General features: G+C 47.5%; 1 protein-coding gene across 1 annotated transcript in view; it reads left to right on the forward strand.

Moving 5' to 3' along the window:
- The first annotated feature begins 1270 nt into the window (after positions 1–1270).
- LOC146856221 (uncharacterized) overlaps positions 1271–16282 on the forward strand; it is a 65598-nt gene continuing 50586 nt past the window's right edge. The window contains exon 1 of the mRNA XM_085650712.1: positions 1271–3557. The gene's annotated coding sequence lies outside the window, so the exon portion shown is untranslated. The remainder of the gene's footprint in view (positions 3558–16282) is intronic.

Consider the following 16282-nt stretch of genomic DNA (forward strand, 5'->3'; position numbering starts at 1 on the left):
CCACTCTACTGTACTCTGCATTGCTGTACAATATGGCTAAAAGACTTTGGCAAAGCCAATAGCTCTCTCATAGGCTAAACCAATTGTCTTTGCCAATGCTTGCTTAAAAGTGCTTTGAGATCGCTCAAACTTGGGGAACACGTTAACCTCTTGGTTAATCGTTGTATGCTTCTTCAAGCCTTAGTCTTCGGACAGGTATGGACTCACCAAGGTACAGAAAAACTTGCAGGTGAGAAGGAGCGCAACAGGATTACTTATTCGCATGTAGGTGAAACACTGAGTTTGGGGTGAGAGAGTAGAAGTGCTTACGACGTCGAAGGATGTCTGGCCCAAGCTCAGTTAGGAATCTGTTATTGTGCTCTTGCAGCGAGAGATGGCAATGCATCAAAGTGTAACGGGGATTAGGGTTTCTGAAGGTTCTGTGCTTATGGGGAAATCTCCTGGAAGGTGGTGTATTATCCGGGAGGCTGTTTCACTCTTGGGTAGTGAGTGGGGTCTCATGGGAGGAAAGAGCAAAGGGAAGAGGTATACAGACCCACCATAGTGGTAAGCAGAACAAGACACAGGCAAGCAAAGGCATTAGCAGCCACTAACAGAAACAACACTGGAAGGATCTCTTCAGATATAATCCGGGGGTGGAGATTAAAGCAAAGATTAATTCCACCTCTCATAGGGTTCGCAGTGGTGCAGCGTCAGAAGGTGCCACATGAAGGGTTTTTAGACTCCTGGCTTGTTTTAGAGTTCGCCAGATGGGTTTTACTCTGTCAGGGCAGTAAAATAAAGTACTCCGTCATCCTGAGGAAGTACCTGCCCGCTGAATTTAGAGATGTCCACCAGCGCAAACGGACATCTCTTCTGTTGCCACAAAGTGCTGTCATTGAGGTTTCAGTCAAAGCATTGAAAGTTTGACAGACCGCTCCCTCAACATGACGAAGCTGTATGGCAAACATAAATTTTCTAAAACAAACCCCAAAAACAGGATTTAGTTTTTGAAAATAAAAAAAGCAATGACCCTTTTCACCATGGGAGTTTCTTCCCATGGCGAGAGGGTCATTTTGCAGTTTTCATTGCCCCTGGCAGTGATGGTCAGTGACACCTTGCCATTTGTTCCCCCACTTTATTATATAGGGCAGACGGACAAGTGGCAAAACCTCCAAGGGCCCTTACTTCATTAGATTGTCAAAGGAGTATATGTCATAGGCAGTCTCTGCCTCTGACATACAGAAGGTCCGCCTGTCTCTAAATGAGGTGGGCAGATCTTCAGTTCGGCATAGAGGGTACACGTAGCCTTTGCGACAGATGACACTCTCCGTCAAACTCTAGATCGGTCCCTTAGACCAGAGTCTTTATATTATCTGCGGGGGTATGTCAGTTATTCAATTTAAGCAATGGCTCTGTAAATAAGGCACGGTGTATGTTAATGTATCTTTTGTGGGTCTCTGAAAATCTGGCATGGACCCGTTCCTCCTTGACTGACATTGGGCACATCCCACTTATATCTGCCCATATGGTAGCTCATGAAAATGAGCATTTTCAAGTCTTTCTGAAAGGATGAAACTATCGAGCTATGCTTTTTATAGGATATGGGAACCATCCCAAGGAATGATGCGCAGGCACACGCTTTATGGTTCAGCTTGTAGGGAGCGCTACTCTTCATGTCCAACGGGAGCTCTTGTTCAAATAGGCTACAGTCATTGGATCCAATCATAGCCTCGAAAATGTTGATACATACAACTGAAATTAAGATACAGTCAAACTAAATGTAAATTATTCTTCCTTCTTCCTACCCCCTCCCCAAGGTGTGTAAGAGGGCCACGCCTTCACTCCTCATTCTGTGGTTACCCGCTTGAGCAGTACGGTACTGCACAGAGAGGAAGCAGCTTGTGGTTGTGGTTTCAGAACTCAGAAGTGCAAGACTTAAAATCATTTTCTCCTCAGCCTCTGCGAAACAAGTCCTTCCAGGTCTGTGAGCCACGCTGGGCTTCCCCAGAGCAATCTAGAGGAAACAATTCACACAGACTGGCACCACCCTGGGTCAACTCTGGAGGAATTCACATGCAACAAATCTAATGAACTGATGCAACTTTGGCTAATCCATGCAAGTATCCAAAGGCAAAAAAATATTTCCAACAGACCCAAGCTGAACAACCTCTGGCATATCCTGATACACCTAATTACTTCCAATGCTGCCACGGCGACTAACCTCACAGTTATCTTGAGACTACAAGCAAAATTAACCAGCCCATCATCCCAGATAACTTCAGAGATATCGAAAGGGACTAAATTTCGTCCAACAACTCATTCCGGTTAACCAGAGAGAGATCAAGAGACAAAAAATCACACAGATTGGCAACAAATTGGGCAATCTGCTGCAGCATTTGGAGACCAAAGCATATACACCCTGGTGAACCTCAGGGAGCTCAAGAGGCAAGAAGTTACATCGAACAGAGCCAACCTGGACTACATCAGAGATATTAAGAGGCAACAAATTGCAGAGACTGGTGCCACGATGGTTATATTCTGAGGGACCTAGAAGCATAAAATCATACAGAGCAGAGCCACATCGGCAAACCTCCGGCCTATCCAGGGGCAACAAAACTCATCCAAGGGGGCTACGACAGCTGACCCCAGAATATTCAGACCAGAAATCTCATCAAAGGAGAACCCTGCCGGCTAACCTCAGTTATCCAGAGGCAAGAAATCACATCTAGAATGGGCACACCAGCAAATCTCTTGGATCCGGGGGCAACAAATCACGTTTAACCAAGCCCCAGCAACTATCCCAGAGACAACCAAAGTCAACTAATCACAAAGACTACTACACTGTGCTACTTCAAGACGAATCCACATGTAACATCTCACACTGGACTATCCAGGGAGCAACAGAGGCCACAAATCACACCCAGCAAAGTCATGCTGGGCTTCCCAAGCTTTACAGAAGCAACAAATTACATCTGACGGTCCAGGGAAAATCAATTATATACCAAGAGCCGCGGAGACCTTCAGTGAGCTACACGGGAGGGAAAATACTGCTCTCCAAGAAGCTCGTTGGGATATCCCTGGCGTGATACAGGCACAACAGATGACACCCACTGAGGAACATTGAGTAACTCTGAAATTGCAGACAATAATTATATCCATTTAGTAATACCTGGACAACACATCACAAATCCAAGGTACATATTGGGCCACTCCTGACGTTATCCCCAAACAACGAATTGCATTTTTCAGGGCCAGGCTGCCTAATTATGAAGAGTTCTAGAGCCAATTTGCACCCCCTGAGCTAACCGTGGAAATATCCAGGGCCAACAAATTCCAGAAAAATGCTAGTCGAATCCAGATGCCACTCAGAGATACCAACCACCACACACTCCAGGCTTCCCATGAGACACCAGAGATCATAAATGCGTCTGTTCCAAACCTTGATGCGGCAAACAGCTACCCATGAGCAACGCCGGACCAACCAGGAGCTGTTTGTAGACCAATCAAACGCTTGGTGTCTCCGGAGCTCGCAATAGGCAACAGCGTGTATCCCTGGATCCATCATCACAGTGAAGGTACAGTTCAAATTTCAGTTACACATAAAACAGTCAGGGCAGTAGTGCAAGCTCCCCGCACAAATAGAAGAGGAGTGACCCAGGCAGAAGCAGCAGTGCAAGCTTCTCAAGGGAGGGATGGCAAAGGCAGCAGTAGTGCAAACTTCCCCCACACACAGAAGAGGAGTGACACAGGCAGAAGCAGCAATGCAAGCTTCTCAAAGGAGGGCTGGCAAAGGCAGCAGTAGTGCATGCTTCCTTTGACATAGAACACGCGTGTCAACAGCAGCAGCACAACATTTCTACACACAGAACAGGCACACCTCGAGCAATAGATGTACCAGCGTCTGTCACACAGGGAGTACTGCACTCACATCAGCAGTGCAAGATTCCTGAATGCGCATAACAGGCGCGCTCTGAGAAGCAGTAGTGCAAGCTTCAATCCCACACAACAGACAAAACACAAACATCAGCAGTGTGAGATTCCCTCATGCACTGACAGTGCAGAGGGCACAAGTGGGAGGGCAAGGGACACCCTCAAAGCTACGGTATGTACACACTCAATTTCACTTAGAAACACAGTAACACTGGTCCTATATATATGTACCTATTGTACATGGATAGTAAAGGAAATTTACAGCAACTTAATGTGGGAGTAAGTAAATGCCCAGGATCAAGTATGCACCCTTGGGCACTGTTCTTGTGTACCCCTCAAGAGCAGAACCAATGGGACTTGTGATTATTCACTCAAGTGCAAAGTTTTTATTTTTATATTTTTATAAAAGCTGTTCCAAAGTAGACGTAGGGAAGGTATAGGTTTTTTTAGGAGATGGAAGATTATAATTTGTTTTAATGCTGATGTCCGAATCCAATTCATAAGGACTATGTGTGAGCTAAAAGAGCAGCTACAATTGGATTTGGCTTATCTACAATCCAGTGATTTTTTGCTAAAAAGCGCTATGAAGTTAAATAAGCAATAGAGTCAAACCGTATTATGGGGTGGAAGTTAGTGCTTAATTTGAGACAATGGTTTCCCGTGCTCAGCACCAGCACTTATAAAACACCGGCAATTTTCATGAGCACCAGTTAAGAACACGTTCATTTACGGGGAGATTAAGGGATTTGCCCAGAATCTCAGGATGTTGAGCCGACGCCAGACTCGAACCTGGTTCCCTAGCTCTGAAGTCTGCAGCTCTGGCCATTACACCACATCCTCTCCCCATTTTTATGGTTAGTAGTTGGTTCTGTTTTATGTGGGCTAACAGGAGAAATGGGCTGTTGCTAGCTGCTTCCTGACGAGAGCCCTGGGCACATATATTTTTTTTACAAATTAACCACTGGTGGAAATGATCCTGGGAGGTTTTCGGTCGATTAATCCACCACCTTCTCCAGGACCTTCAGTACAAGGCAGGGCTTAACTTGAGCTGGTAGTTGGAGGTGTTGGGCCCGACACTCATTTTTGGGGAACCAGGACTTACTTTTCATCACCAGACCTTAAGCCAGAGCAAGAGAGAAAAAGACAGAAAAGGGGTTGAGGAGGAAGAGAAAGTTAGGGAAAGTGATAAAGAGAGAAAGCAGGGATTGAAAGGAATCTGTAAGCGTGAGATAAGAGACACAGGATGTGTAGGGTGGAGAAAGGAGGAGGATGTGGTGGAATCAAGCCCTGGTGTTCAGCAAACCCCACATTTGACAGTGCCGACAGCAGGCTACTAAGAAAGGGTTGTGCCATATACTTATGCTTTTCTCCTTGCAAATGAATCATGGACCATGAGTATGATCATTGCCTTTCGCCATCCGTGCACGCTGGTCACCTGCATCGAGTTAGGGTCAGTGTAACCGTTTTCCGACAGTGCAGGTAGCAACAATGGAAGTTTGTATCACACAGGCAACAGGCACAACAATGTGAGGCGGCTTCATGCGTGGAACAGCCTTGCACACCGGTTAAGCAGGTACTGCATATGCAACCGAAGAGTGGGCTTCACTTACTCAGACACAGCATAAGCAGAAGCAGGGAATCTTTCTTTACAAAGGAACCTCACCGACAGTTTCGATGCAACTTGCAAGTTTCTCAAAGACACAGGCACACACTGTATGACAGTGGGAATGCAGGTTTCCATCACACACAGAGCAGGTCCAGCACAGGCAGAAGCAGCAATGCAAGCTTCCTTCATGCACCAGCAGCATGGGCAGCAACAATGCAGCCTTCACTCAGACACAAACAGGTCTATCACAGGCAGAAGCAGCAATGCAAGCTTCCTTCATGCACACGCTGCAAAGGCAGCAACAATGCAGACTTCACTCAGACACGAAGAGGTCTATCACAGGCAGAAGCAGCAGTGCAAGCTTCCTTCCTACACAGACAGGAGCTACATGGGCAGCAGCAATACAGAATTCACTCAGACACAAAAAGGTCTATCACAGCAGAAGCAGCAGTGCAACCTTCCTTAATGCATCCGCTGCATGGGCAGCAACAATGCAGACTTTACTCAGGCACAAAAAGGTCTTTCACAGCAGAAGCAGACATTGCAACCTTCCTCCATGCACCCGCTGCATGGGCAGCAACAATGCAGACTTCACTCAGACATGAAGAGGTCTATCACAGGCAGAAGCGGCAGTGCAAGCTTCCTTCATGCACACGCTGCATAGGCAGCAACAATGCAGTCCACTTGGACATGAAAAGATCTATCACAGCAGAAGCAGCAATGCAAGCTTCCCTCATGCACCCGCTGCATGGGCAGCAACAATGCAGACCACTCAGACACGAAAAGGTCTATCACATGCAGTTTAGCACAGGCTTCTCACCAAACTCTTAGAGGAAGCACAGCTCACGCTTTGTCAAACACACAAAAAAGGTGCAGCGCCGGCAACAGCAGTGAAATCTTTTCTTACACACATTATACTTGCAGCACAGAGAGTTACTAATTCAAGCTACCCCTATACATTGCACAACCTCAGCACTAAGAGCACGGCTGTTGATTTGCTTTAGACAGAAGCCAGAAGCAGCTGCACTGTAAGCTTGCCTCGCTCTGCAGAGGTAGTGCAGATAAGAGAAGTCCAATCTGCTGTCACACTGCACGACAACAAACACAGGCAGCCTCCTCCAGACAGAGAACAGGCATGGGGGATAGATGGCACTGGTGCAAGCTTCCCTCATACAGAACAGGGCTGGCTTTAGCGCTGTTGGTTCCCCTTCTCCTCTCCCCGGCCTCCTTTTCGGATTCCCTCACTGCCACCGGACAACAGTGCCCCTCATCTCTCCATAGCCCCTCTCTCACATACATTTCATTTGTTTTAAAGCACTGGTAAAGGCTGACTTTACTAATAGGAGTGTATATCCACCCAAACAAATTCTTTTCAGCAATATTAAGACTACATTATGAAAGCCTGGGAGTTCAAAAAACGTCCTGACCTATTTTATGCAGTTTGCACACAGATTTTTTTTTATTTTTTTAAAACCTTTATTTTCAAAAGTCAGGACACAGCTATTCAGCCGACAACCCGGAGGTTCGGCAGCATCGATATATAAAAACAGAGATGCGTCCCCAGTACCATGAAAGGAGAAGTGCAAAGGTTCAATTTTAATTAAATACAAAAACGCACAACAAACCCCAGCAAGGCAAGAACACTGAAAGCCCATGATGAGCCCCACAGGGGAGGCCGGACCCCACTCATCTAACAGTTACAGTACAAAGTAAAGAGGAAGAAGAGGGACTGTAGAGGCCAAAAAGTCCATAAACCATACTGAGCTGGAAAGAGGGTTAGGAGGAAAGCTGTTCCTCGGGAGGATCCTTTTTGATGACAGTTTTTAACAGTCACTGGTCTATATTAGGGTTCTATCTTATGAACTGCGGTAACAAGAGGATCTCTGTGGTAAAGCAGTAATCCACTCAGCTATCCACATAAGATACAGGTCTGTGATCTACATGGTATGCGTTCTTTGCAGCAGGCATGTTAACCCTCTGCGCTACCTAATGGCCAGAGAAAACTGCCACTAGACACTACTCAGATCTCTCTCTCTCTAGCAGGAACATTAATCACAAGAGCTATCCTGACATTTGTAATGCAGCCTGAAAACTGGGTGTAAAAGGAACATTGTTCCAGGTATTTTAAATCGTAAGTTATCGCTAAAAACAGCCGCCCCCTTCCCCGAGGTCAGTGCCCTCCTCGAGGTCAGTGCCCTCCTCATCAGGTCAGCGCCCTGTGCGGCTGCACCAGCTGCACTGCCCTAATGCCGGCCCTGTATACAGAACAGGCCAAGCAGTCACAGTGGAGCTGTGAGACTCCCTCATGCAGCGCAGGTTTCTTTTATACAGAGCGAGGCATTCAAGCACACCTAACTACTGACACACGTCGGGTAGAGCAGGGGTGGTAACAGTGCATGCCCACTCAAACACCCCGCAGAGAGAATGTGTACAAAGGAAAGCAGCTGCGCCACCTTCCTGCACGCAGTGGGTACAGCAAGTCGTGCGGCAGATCAATCTTTTGTCACTCACACATAGTGTACTGTGCAGATATAGACACAAAGTCCATGCAAGCTTCTCTCTCGCTTCTCAGCCCTGCAGCCATGGGCGTCCGCAGGGGGGGGGCAAGGAGGGGCGCTTGCCCCCCCTGGAGTGCTCCTCCTTGCCCCCCTTGCGGCCATCCATGCTTTTACGGACGCCTTTTGTCCGTAATTACGGGCCCTGCAGGGAGCAGAGCTGTTCCCTGCCAGAGGCCTCAACTCCCTGATCGGGCGCCTCGCACTCCTCCTCGCAGCCCCTCCCGCCCATTGTCATGCTGTCTGTGGCTGATTATCACAAACAGAATGACAATGGCCAGTTTGAGCTGCGCGCCTCAAGCAGGAGTGGTTAGGTCTGGACACAAAGACCTCCTTTTAACCAGTGCTTAATTTGCAAAAGCAGAAGTGCCGGTGCCGAAAATGTTTCCAAGGAGGCCATAGCCCACTTCTATCTCTGGTGTGCCCCACCTTAAACACTAGCACTGCCTCAGTCTATCTTCTAACCTTGCTCTGATGTTTGTCCCATAGGTCTTTTCTCTAAGAGTCTATCCTCTCACCTCTCTAATCATTTTCTATCGTCTTTGTCACACCTGGTGTGTTACCTACTTCCCTGTATTTCTGATTTGCCCTCTATTCCTTATGCATTCTACCCATGCCCGTTTTCATCTTCCTTTTTATCCATATTCTGCTTTCTCTCCCCTCGATCTTGGCTCTTTACTTTCACTCTTCTAGCAGTGATTAGCTGTATCTCCGTTTTATCCTTTCTCTGCTCTTTTTTTCTCTCTGTCATGTCCTGTCCTCTACATCCTTTCAATCTATCTTCTCCCTTCTATCACTGTCTGCTGCGCACCATGTCTGCCTTCTCTTTCTCTCTGTATCTGATTTGCTCTCCTCCTTTTCTTCTACTCTGCTGTGTTTTATCCCTCTCTTCTCCTTGTTTCTTTCCCCTCTTTGCTCTTGCTCTCTCTCATCTTTACTAGTGCTCTCAGCCCTGTCTCTAGCCTGTACATGTCCCTGCTATTTTGTCATTCCTAAAGAAGGGCAAGGTGACATGTATTTTAATTCTTTATCTAAACCGACACGAGTGCAAAAAAAAGAAATGCACACCAAAATAAAATGCTTTTTTGCACATATTAATCAGTGCATTGCGGAACAGGCGGCTGCTCCAGCACAGCAGGTTAGGTCACTGCTAGTGCCTCCTGCAATTAGTAGGTCCAGGGGTGACAACGGCATCGGCATCCAATGCTGAGCTTGCTGTGACCCTGACTGCTACAGCACAAGCATTGTCCCCGACCGTAATGCTGCCAATGCCGGTGTGTATGGCTGTGGCGCCTGCTGGACTCACGCGCTGAACAATTAGCATGCTGGGGGGCAGCGCACAAACAGGTGACTCCATGGCGCACAAAAGTTGTGTTCGGCCACAGCCGTATTGAGCACATTGCGGATAGCAGCAATGTAGGGCTGCCATCTATACCACTCTGGTCACGAAGCAATTTGAAAATGCACACTTAATTTAGTTTATTCTTCCTCGCGACCTCACTCCCAAGTTCCAAATGAGCTCTCGGAGCTTCCTTGCCTGAAATCCGTCATGAGCTAGCCCCCACCTACAATTAGCCAATGGGAGGCTCAGGCAATGGCAGGGTGCAACAGACTCGGGGAATCGAACGCAAGCCATTTTTTGACGATGACTTCTTGAATTTGTGACAGGTGTGATGACATCATCACTAACGTGGTGATACACAATCATGCCTGCCTGAACCGGTGTATGCCTGCCTGTGAACACATACCAGCCAGTCACCATGGCAAGGTATGTTATACTTTATATTTTGGAATGGAATAATTAATATTGAGACGACCACCTGCAGGTTCAGAAATCATAGCCCCGGCCCTGTGAAATAAGTTCCGGTGCTGAGCACCGGAAAGCACCGGCTCAAATTAAGCACTGCTTTTAACACAGTGTAGCTTGAGAGCAAGAGGTCTTCTGAATGAAGTTCTGGGGGGGTCGATGCATTATTCTCCCAAGTCAAATATTGAGGTTGCGCCATAACCCAGATTTCAGATCCCACCAAAACGTACACAGACTCGTGTCAATAACATATCTATCTGCCAGTATGCACCCTATCATGTCTGGCAGGACATGCTGACCCTGTGTTTCACTGCCTCCTATCCCCCTGCACCCCACTCCCCACTGCCTCATATCCCCCTGTACCCCACTCCCCGCGCTCAGGGCCGGCTCTAGTGCGGTGCGACCGGTGCCACCGCCCCGGGTGCTGACTTTGTGTAGGGGGCGCTAATATGATTTTAAAAGCACCTGCTTCTTTCCTGGACTCCTAGAAATTTTCAGCCACCAATAAAAATGTCTAAATGACTGCAGTGATTAATGCACTTCTTAGAGAGGGAGAGATCGAAGTTTTGTGTAATGGAAGTTTCTACTCATCCTAAGGTAGCGCAGAGGGTTACTATGCTTGCTGCAAAGAACGTGCAGCTCACAAAGTGCGTATAATGTAATGTAAATAGGTCAGTGGGTCACACTTTTGTCAGAGAGACCATATTGTTGATAACTCTTTATGAGTTAAAATCCTAATGTGGAACAGTGAGCAAGTAACTGTTATGAAAGATGCATGCAAACTGTATGGTATGGGCTAGAGCGTTATGATTTCCCCCCAGCTTTTCATTATCCTAATGTGGCAAAATGGGTTAGTTTGGGTAGAAATCAATTCCTATTAATAAAGGGAACCCCCCATCCATGGTGCTAGGTTTTAAATTCTAGGTTTCTGATTCTCCTGGCCAAGCCCTCTTAAACTATCCTGCCTACCTGTACGGATGACCTGTGACTCCTAAACCTTCTTGTCCTCTCTCTTATGTAACATTTCCTATGCACTGTTTACACACTTATGATTGTTTGTCTCTATGTAATCTGTGTAATGTAAAGTGTTCTGACACCTTACACGGATAGGAGCGGCGCTATAAAATGAATTAAATGCACCTGAGACTGAATGGTTACGGAGGCTTGAGGGGCGCTGTGAAAGGATGGTTATGAAGAACCTGTAGTGGAGGGGGTCATTGGGGGTGCCAAAAAGCATTGTCGCACTGGGCGCCACCAGCGCTTAAGCCGGCCCTGCCCGCGCTTACTGCCTTATATCCCTCTGTACCCCACACCTCGCGCTAACTGCCACAACATATCCCTCTGTACCCCACACCTTGCGCTAACTGCCACAACATATCCCTCTGTACCCCGCACCTTGTGCGCACTGCCACAACATATCCCTCTGTACCCCGCACCTTGTGCACACTGCCACAACATATCCCTCTGTACCCCGCACATCACGCTCACTGCCACATATGCCTCTGTATCCCACTCCTCACACTCACTGCCTGATCGCTCATTTTACCCTGCCATTCATCTTCTACGTATTCTCTCCCCTTCCACTCGTTCTACCTCTGTTCACCCCCTTACTTCTTTTAGTGCCTTACATCTTTCTCAATATCTCTACTTCTTTTCCTCTTCAGTAACATCTGTGGCACATCTCTGCACTTCCATTATATCAACGCACCCCTCTACCTCACCTGTCTACCTCAGTCTTTATTATTCCCTCTTCCTCAGCTGTCTCTACATGTCTATGACACACCTCTCCCTCTCTCTACCTGGCCCCCTCACGTTCTACGACTGCGTTATTCTCCCCTCTCCAGCTTTGATTTACCTGTCGCTGCTCCTGAATCTTTTTCTTCTACACCTCACTTCTTTGTCTACCCTTCACCCCTCGCTACCCTTCTGTTTGCCTTACTACGGTCTTTACCCGACCCACCTTTTAGTGCCTCTTCCCATTTCGCCTCACTCCCTCACAGCGCTCTCCTAGCATGCATCTGTTTCTCCCCTCATCACCATGCCTGTCTCTACCCCTCCTTATCTTTCTAACCAGCCTAACTTTCTACCTTCCTGTTATTCCTGGTAGCGAACCTTTCATTTCACCCCTCCGGTTGTATTACCTATGCATTCAAATTGAGTAGGTCATTGCTGTGCTCCCAACCAGACATCGAGACCCAGTCCCCTAGCCTCTCAACATGCCCAGATATAACAACAAGCATTGGCATAGCCAATTGGTCTCGCCTTTGGGACCTGCTGCAGAACTAAATACTTATACTGCCGGCATCATACTTACCCAGCGCCAAGACGCCTCGGCAAAAGTGAGCTATATAAGTTCTTCAGTCAGTGAGTCAGTCATAAGGTCCCAAAGGCGAGACCTATTGGCTATGCCAATGCTTGTTTTTTTCAGGTTGGCCTGAATATTACCCGATCCTGATTGTCTGCCATTTTAGCCCCGCCCCCATTGATTAACATTAGCCATGCCCCTTCATTTGCCAGGTTCGCCCCCCCCCTGGAAAAATTTCTGCGGGCGCCCATGCCTGCAGCACAAGTTTCTTTAACGCAGAAAACACGGTGGACAAACGTCCCCATCATTCGACCCACGAAGGTACAGCCCAGGCAGCAACAGCTCATGGTCGTACGCACGTCCAGAGAGGAAATGTGCACCAGATCTACAAAATTCCTCCTGACATGCTTATATAGAAAATGGGCGTAGCACATAAGGCAGCACCACAACCCCCTCCCTGTGTCCCACTGACGCGCACAGAAAAGGTGCTGTGTGAAAGCAGCAGTGAATGATTACAGACCGGCACAGATACACTCAAAAGGCGCGGTAGACGCATCAGTGCAAGGTTTCCCCTAAAAAAAACACACACACACTCTCACTCTCTCTCTCCCTCTCCCCCCAGGACAAGAAGCAGCAGCACAAGGCTGCCCTCCCACAGAAGCACACACAGGAAAACAGCAGGGCATTGTTACACTCCAGCACACATACGTTTAACAGGTGCAGCATGAGACGCAGCAGTTCAAGGTTCCTCTCCGACAAAAAAAGCCACACACGCACCCCTGACACAAAAAAGGTGCAGTATGAGATGCATCAGTGCAAGGTAACCCTCGCACACATACAAAATGCGCAGCACGAGAACTAGAAGGGCGAGGTTCTCCTGACACAGACACTCACACAGGAAGGGCGTAGCATAGGAAGCAGCAGGACAAAGCTGCGCTCCGACTCACGTACACTCAACACGAGACCAATCAGTGCAAGGCCCTCTCCGACACACACACACACACAGAAACGTGACGCAAGAGAGGCAGCAGTGCAAGGCTCTAGTTTCCCCCCACACAAACACACACACACAGAAAAGGTGCACCCTGAAACACAGCCGTGCAAGGTTACACACTTGCACACATACACTGAAAAGGTGCAGCATGACGTATCAATGCAAGGTTCCACTCAAACACATACACACACAGAAAAGAAGGGGCATAAGAAGCAGTGGTGCAGGAGAATGAGCAATTAGAGATTTTCTGACACAAATACACACACACACACACAAGGAGGAAAAACATAAAAACACACAATTCAGAGGTACCTCAAATTTTGGGGTTCCTGGATCCCCCCCCCCAAAAAAAATCCCGAAAATAGCTTATTTTGAAGCCCATTGGGCACTGCACCCCACACCCAATTTGGTGCATGACCTGATGAAGCATGCCACCTTGGGGTCTCTGCATACGATAGAGGAAATTCTTCGGACCTCAGACATTCAGTGATCAGGGGTATATGATATACGAATCGGAAAGGAACATCATTTTTAGGTCTCGCATACTCAGCGCGCATGCGATGCATAGGAGGGGACCTTTCGGAATTGATCAGCATTTTGTCAAAAAGCGTGCACTTTGTGCATTGATTTCTATTGCAACACGTGCACGTTTGGCGTTTCCCTTGCAGGAGCGAACTTTGGCACCATCTGTTTGTAATTATCTTGAAAACAGATGGTGCCCCTGCTAGCTCCCGCAAGGTAAATGCTGTGCGAGTCTCGCTTGTTTAACTTTGAAACTGAGCGCGGCACCGCTTCACGGACACTGTGCTTGGTTTATTTATATATTTCTTAACTTTAGCACTGAGTACGGCAGCGCCATCTTCAAGGACACCGCGCTCAGTGTTGAAGTTAAGAAATATATAAAGAAACCGAGCGCGGTGTCCGTGAAGCGGCGCATGCTCAGTTTTAAACTTAAGCATTTGCAATGCAATCGGACCGATTACATTGCAAATGCTTGTTCTGATAGTACTTTCCGATTTTTTCTTTTTGTAGTGCTAGTTGCCTTCCCAGATAATGCTTCATGGCGCTTGGGTGTCTTATGCTGGAGAGAGAAAAGACGGGATGGTGGTGCAGTTGGTTGTCTTCCAAGTGCTTGGGACATTTCACATAGGAGAGGTTGAATTAAAAAATGGTAGTCTAGTTGCTCAAAAACTTTTGTTGGATATTGAGAGGGTGCCAAATGACAACGACGACGCTTCAAGGCTCTTGGTAGGATTTATTCATCGAAGTGAGCTGTGAGAATAGTACCGCGGTTATTCAGCTATGCAGTCTTTGCTTTGTTTGCATATCAGCTCCTGGCAGTTATGAGGTCGTTCCTGATGCTAGCGGTTGGGCAGGAGGCAATTCTATGTCAGGACAGGAGGCTCCGATTATGCTTTCTCATTTCTTTATTAGAAATGCTCAGCAGCCAATCAGAAAACAGTAGGTAACGAAAAAACAACAGTACCCATGAACACTAGGGTATCACGTGACCAACCATAGAGACCATACTATAAAAGGTCATGAGGAAAGTATCATATCCTCTTTCTTTGCTGCTCCGCAGCCAGTTAAGTGCTTTATATTTATTTCCTTGTTACTACATTGTGCTTTTGTTCCATATATTGGTAGCGCTCACGCCGCGTGCTCTGTCAGCGGCTTGTACTGTAGTTTACATGAGTATGGTTTTACTATTTCTCATTGTTTGGTTACTGTGGTTACGGCTTGAGCCGCGCGCTGTCAGCGGCTTCTTAACGGGGCGTGTGACTCACCCCCCGGCGTTCGGTCGCTTCGCGCCTACATTTAAACTTTGGTGGAGCGGGAGAAAGGGGGCCGGAGGTCTCTCGCTTTGCGCGACATCCTTTCTATGTTCACGCAGGCGGCCGTTACCGCGCATGCGCGGCGGCCATTTTTAATGCATTTCTGTCGTATTTGCATGACGAAGGTTGTTTTACACACAACTGCTGCCCACAGCCTCGCGTTTTCGGCCCCATTTGACGTCTTCTGCATATAAAATTGCGAAGGGCTGTACAATTAAGCATAGGCTCTGCCTAAAGTGTGATTATTTTTGCAGCAAGCCCTCCCTCCACATTTAAATAATTTAACAGTGTATGCAGGTTTTTTCATCTGTACTGTTGGCTTGCTGAGGGTTTTTTTCACTCCCCCTGCATTGTGCCTTTGGCCATATAAAAAACGTTGTCATCTTGTGGGCATTACGGTAACACTTTGTGTCACAATGAATGAATATTTTGACGAAGATGACTATTACTATGAGGAGGACGCCTCTGGTTTTTCAGAGCATGACTTAGTGGAGGCTTTAGACCAGGGTGTACAGCACTCAGTGAATAAGGCACTTGTTTGTGCTATAAACCCCTTGAAGCGTCATTTGACACATTACGCCAAGAAACAAGGCTGGTTGCCTGCCACACGTACGTCTTCAGAGACTCATACTAATCCTCATAAATCAGACTTTAAGAAACTGTCTGATCTCCACCTCGCAAAAAGTCGCGAAAGGAGCATTATGTGGATGCTCCTTCACGTCCTCCTGTTTTGACTTTTGAGCCTTCCGAGATTGTTCACCCTCATTCTTCCCCTTGGCTTCCATCCCCTGCTGTGGCGGAGTATATTCAAGCTCACATCCGGCAACCTTTTGAGAAGGATGTTAGGGCCCGCCTTCGGTCCGAGTGTCCGCATCCGGATCTCGCCGACCATTTAGCGGACACTCCAGAGCTGGACCCAACGATGGTTTCTTATCTTAAAAAATATGCCAAAGACCCCAAGAAGGGTCTGGATAGATCCTGGCGCTCCTGCCAGGACAAGTTACTGGACTTACTAGGGCCACTTGCAAAGATTTTAGACCTCGGATTTTTAGCTAAGGAGTCTTCGGTCCTTGTCAACCCAGATGAACTCATCGAATGGGCTCAGAGGGCTATTTGCAAATTGGGCAATGCAAATTGTGCAATTTCAAGTGAGCGACGCCGCTCTATTCTACTAAAATTAGACCCTAAGCTGGCGGAGCTCTCCTCTTCCGAGTCCGGCCCTTTAGTTCAGGGGCTTCTATTTGGCCATCTAAGCTCACTAGGAGCTC

This window comes from Triturus cristatus, chromosome 4_1 (genome assembly GCF_964204655.1).
Source record: "Triturus cristatus chromosome 4_1, aTriCri1.1, whole genome shotgun sequence".
Lineage (NCBI taxonomy): Eukaryota > Metazoa > Chordata > Amphibia > Caudata > Salamandridae > Triturus > Triturus cristatus.